Here is a 5,880-nt window from a genome sequence, read left to right on the forward strand (position 1 = left end):
CCGCCGGTCCTACCTTTCAGAAAGTGGTTGATTTTCTGTTTCCAGAATTGCTGTTCTTCTTCTCTTCGATCTGCCGATGGATTTTCAGGTGTTTGCAATCTTTAGATAAGCTATCTAGCTGATCTCCGGCTAGCTGAAGCAGTCTCAGCTTGCTACTTCTCCGCCATCTTGACTCCTCCCCCCTCTCCATCATTTTTGACAATGTCCATACTCACAAACATTTTGTTCTAAATTAAGTCAGTCTCTTCAATAATAGCTATTCTCATTGCCAAATTTCCCCTGGATAGTATGGATAGTACATGTATTCCTTGATGTTTGGATGTTTGGGATAATGGCCTACTTCTTCTGATGTGACTTTTACACTCTACAAGAGGGCCTAGTATACTCTGGTCTTCTCGACTTGCTAGTCCTGGCGTGAAATTTTGGCATGAGCAATCTGAGACAGGGAAAATCACATCTTCTATATCCTAGGTCTGCCTACCTGGAGCAGAAACCTCAACCTATGAATGGGAGCTGGATGTTTGGGCTGGGCCATGGCCACCCAGAGTAGAGCTTCCACAATACTTCATAAGTAGCTTGCATTTGTATGGATGAAACCAGAGTTCCATATTTTCAGTTGAGAGTTAAAGTAGGCACCATCATCTTGGTCACACACGTTCAGGATAGAATTTACAAAGCAAAATCTGAGAGAAAAGGGTGGGGGATTGTAGCTAAAAAGCCACAAATTATTGCTGTTCTTCGTAAGATTTAGTATGTTTTATGGGTAAATCTTTCTCCAGTTATTATATTTCCCTAGGCTAATTCCAGATAATTTATTTAAAAAAAAAAAAACTTTCTAGATGCATGGTTGGTGTGCTGGTGATAGGGTACACTGAGCTTCTGACACAATCAATCCAAACTTTCACTCCTATGGCAATGTAAAGAAGAAGAAAACAGGGGATTATACTACCAGATATCCTGAACTATGATAAAACTATAGAAATTAAGAGAATGTGGCAATGGTCGAAGAAAGAGAATGGAGACACCAAATAGTCTTTTCAATAACTCGTTCTAGGTCAATTGAATATCCACATGAAAATGATGTGTATTTTTCTCTGTTCACACTGTATACTCCAAATGAATTTCATATTAAATTCCAGAGGTAAATTAAATTTATTGGAAAAAAACAGATCAACTTTATAATCTTCATAATGGCAAAGATTATTCAAATAAAAAGAAAATCTATAAATTTGAAAGAAAAACTTAATCACACTTTGCAGTTAAGAGATTCTCTTTATCAAAAACTTTCATCAAAACAATGAAAATACAAGCCATTAGGATATTTAGAGTATATATTTGCAAAACATGTATTATAAAGGGTCTATATCCATAATATACAATATTGGCCAATACTGGGCAAATAACTCAGCCACTTCTTGATAGCCAATAGACATGAAAAGGTGTTTAACTTTTATAGTTAAAGAAATGGAAATTAAAACTTCAATTGATACCATATTACCTACATCAATATGACTAAAATAAATTTTGGAGTGGTCCTCTCCAAAATATAGTTTGGTTTAATAAAGATATGGACTAATTGGAATGCTCATATATTGATGTTAGATATGTAAACATGTCTCCACTTAGAAACCTGCTTTTGAAGTATTTACTAAGCTTGATTGTACACACTCCGATTGAGCAATTTCAATCCAAGTTTATAGGCCCAGTGGAAATGTCTCCGTATTTTTATTGAATGACACATAATAAAATGGTCATAGAAATGCTAAGTATGGTGGTCAAAAAACTAGAACCTATCAAAAGTACATCAACAGTAGCCTGGATAAATAACTTGTGCTATATATACAAATGCTGGGATAACTAATATACAAGAATGAGAAAGAATGATATAAAATATAAAGATACGGATGAATTTTACAAACAAAACAGTGAGTGAAATAACCAGCCACAAGAGAATGCGTATTGTATGATTCCATTTATATGAGTCACAAAATAAGTGAAACTGTTCTATGCTCTTAAAAATCAGACAGGACCTACTCTTCAAGAGAGATAAAAAGTAGAGGAAATATGAAGGATGTCTTCGGTGTGGTACTAATTTCTGGAGCTCAATATTGCTTAAATAGGCATGTTTCACCCTGAAAATACTTTGATCTATATCTTTGTGATACAGTCATTCTTTAGTGCATATTACACTTTAATCAAAATTAAAACAATAATTCAATGCACTTGATATTTTAGATTTTTTTTTTTAAGTATTAATCAAAATCTCCTGAAAACCTCCTATTTGCTTCAAGGCCAAACTTAATGGCTCTAACCTCTTTCCTTTGTTTAGTTTAAAAACAAATGAAAGTCAAAATTTTACCCTAAATATGTGATTTCTTTTTTTTTTATGTGATTTCAATAAAAAACATATATCACAGTACGGTAGGCAGGAATTTTTGCCTCATTTATTTCATTGTATATGTGTGTATAAAGTATATCATTTTAAATATTAAAATAAAAATGTAAGAAACAAATGGAAGAACTAAGGAAAAATGGTAAAAATCAATTAGGAAAGTCCTTTTATAGAATGAAAGTGAATTTAATTTTAAACATATAATAGAGATTGTATTAGAGAGTTCAGAGGGGAGAACTTTTGAATATTAAGAACAAAAGATTTTAGTTAGCAGGATTCATTTATTAAATACCACTGATATTTTGAAATAAAATAAAGATTGACTTGGGAAAGGAACTCTTTACAAAATAAAAGTTTTCTAATTATTTTAAAATCATTTTTGTTTTGTCTAAATAAGGGAATTAATCATTGCAAATTATTCCAGCAATTAATAAATCCCATTTGTTCTAAATTCAATAATTTTACAGAAGGGATTCTTTGTACTATTAATCAGTATGATTAAATTCAAGAACTTGGGGCGCCTGGGTGACTCAGTGAGTTAAGCCTCTGCCTTCGGCTTAGGTCGTGATCCCAAGGGTCCTGGGATCCAGCCCCTGGTTGGGCTCTCTGCTCAGCGGGAAGCCTGCTTCCTCCTCTCTCTCTCTCTCTGCCTGCCTTTCTGCCTACTTGTGATCTCTCTCTCTCTCTCTGTCAAATAAATAAATAAAATCTTTTAAATAAATAAATAAATTCAAGAACTTAGCAATGTAGTTATATAATGGGAATTTCATCGGGAAAATTAGAAGTTAGAAGAGGATATAGTACAGCTGACCTTTGGACAACATGGATTTGAACTACATGGGTTCACTTAGAGATTTTTTTGATAAATATAGTACTTATGATTTTCTTTCTTAAGATTTTCTTTTTCTGGGGAGCCTGGGTGGCTCAGTGGGTTAAGCCGCTGCCTTCGGCTCAGGTCATGATCTCAGGATCCTGGGATCGAGTCCCGCATCGGGCTCTCTGCTCAGCAGGGAGCCTGCTTCCTTCTCTCTCTCTCTCTCTCTCTGTCTGCCTCTCAGTGTACTTGTAATTTCTCTCTGTCAAATAAATAAATAAAATCTTAAAAAAAAAAAAAGATTTTCTTTTTTTTTTTTAAGATTTTACTTATTAATTTGAGAGAGGAAAAAAAGAGAGAACACACAAGCAGGGAGAGAGGAAGAAGCAGGCTCCTTGGTGGGGGGTAGCTAACGTGGGGCTCCATCCCAGAAGCTCTGTCTCATGAACTGAGACAAAGGCAGACACTTAACAAACTAAGCCACCCAGGTGCCCCTAAGGTTTTCTCAATAACTATCTCTTTTCTTTAGCTTTCTTTCTGTGAGAATACAGCATATAGTACACATAACATACAAAATATGTGCTAATTGACTAGTTATGTTATGGGTAAAACTTTCAGTCATCAGTAGGCTATTAATAGTTAAGTTTTTGGAAAAACAGAAGTTATATGTGTATTTTCTACTGCACAAGAGGTTAGTGTCCCTAACTCCCACGTTGTTCAAAGGTCAACTGTACTTGGAATAATTGTACCAAACACATGACCACCAAACAAAATGTGAAAAAAAAAATATCACTCTTTGACCTCTGAATATGCTTACCTCATATAACAGCTGCCTAAATATCAATCTAGCTTTTTCATTGGTTTGTTATACTAATAACAATGAATGAAAAATAATTGTGAATATGTATTTTACTTTTTGTCATATAGATTCAGTGTCTGTAAAAATGATACATGTATTTCCTTTAATAATGCAACATTGGTATATGATTTAATAACTTCATTAATAAATTTTAATTATTTTTGCAAGCATCAATCTCATGACTTTCATTATTTCTCTTTAATCCTAAAATTTAATAACAACTATAATAGTTATGATTTCAAAAAAGCATACAGTAGAGTTTGAATTTTTAAAAACAATTATAATCTAGTTTAAAATAATCATTAATTAATTAATTAATTAAAATAATCACAGAGATTTTTTAAAAACTACAAAAATCATACACGGAGGGTATATAAAAGAAAGATTAAAAGGCAGTGTCATTTCTGAACATACATGGCAGTAAGTGATAAATCAAAAGTTACCAGTTATTTCCCCCGAGGCAGTCTTGAGAATAAAACTGATCTGATTCCCTACTTCTATGCGACAGTAATCAGGTAAACTTTGTTTTTATTTTCTGTTTCTTTATTTAAATAAATTATTCAAAAATAATTTCATATACAAAAGATGTTGCGAAGATAGTTCAGAGTTCCTGGAAACCAAATCTTATGCTAAGTTTATCCTATTGCTAATCATTTACATTACTTTGGTACATTCTTTAAAACTAATTAAAAATGCTGATACAATATTATTTATTAAAGTCCATATTAAAAGAAAGTCTAATTTTATCTATTTTTTCTGTTCCAGCTTCCTATAAGAGATATCACCTTCAATTTAGGGTCCTATCTCCTTAGACTCCCCTTGGCTCTGACTCTCTGAGACTTCCCTTATTTTTTATGACCTTGATATTTTTGAGGTACATTGTCTCTGGTATCTTATAGAAAGTCCCTTGGGGGGAAGGGGGCAAGATGGCAGAGGAATAGCGGACTCCGTTTCAACTGAGCCCCTGAATTTAGCTGGATACCTACTAAACCATTCTGCAGTCAAATGCTCTACCACTGAGCTATACCCCCACGCCTACTAAACCATTCTGAACACCGACGAAATCAGCCTGAGATGTAAGGATATATAGCTGGATCCCTACAAGCAGAAAATCCGCAGTCACAAATATGAACTAGGGAGTGTAAAGTTGCTCCCGGCGGCGATGGTAAGAAAAGAGGGTACGAGGCAAATGGATCCTAGAGATGAACTTTATTGCAAGCATCCTCGGGTGAGGTTCCGCGACTCACAGAAAGGAGGCAGGGGAGGATAGTGAGTCGGGGAAGTTGAAACCGGGGAGAGAGGTTGAGCCCTTGCCCGGCACAGAGGCTCCCTCCTGCTCACATACAGACCCCAACCTCCCGCCGCCCACCTCGAGAAGGCTTACTTCGGAGCCTGCTGTGGTGAGTGTTCCCTGGCCCCTGATCCACTTCCAGGTCGCCCTGTCCTAGCTGTGGCCGCATCTGAGCAGACCTCCAGCCACCTGGGGGCCCCGCCAGTCCCAAGGAATCGGGAGACGTCCTCATTCCGAGGGAACTGCTGTCCCTCTGGTGACCCAGGGCACGGACGAGGGGACGCTCTCCTCCGTAATCTGAGTCGGTCGGTGAAGGGGACCATGGGAGCCTCCCAATCCAAATTCGACCCCCAAACGCCCCTGGGCTGCCTCCTGGCCAACTCCCAACATTGGAGTTAGACCAGGACTTACGCAGGCGACGCCTTATACATTATTGTACCGTTGCCTGGCCTCAATACAAATTGGACAACCAATCGCAATGGCCTCCCGAGGGCACATTTGACTATCAGGTGCTCACAGATCTC

Source organism: Mustela nigripes, chromosome 1 (assembly GCF_022355385.1).
Source record: "Mustela nigripes isolate SB6536 chromosome 1, MUSNIG.SB6536, whole genome shotgun sequence".
NCBI lineage: Eukaryota > Metazoa > Chordata > Mammalia > Carnivora > Mustelidae > Mustela > Mustela nigripes.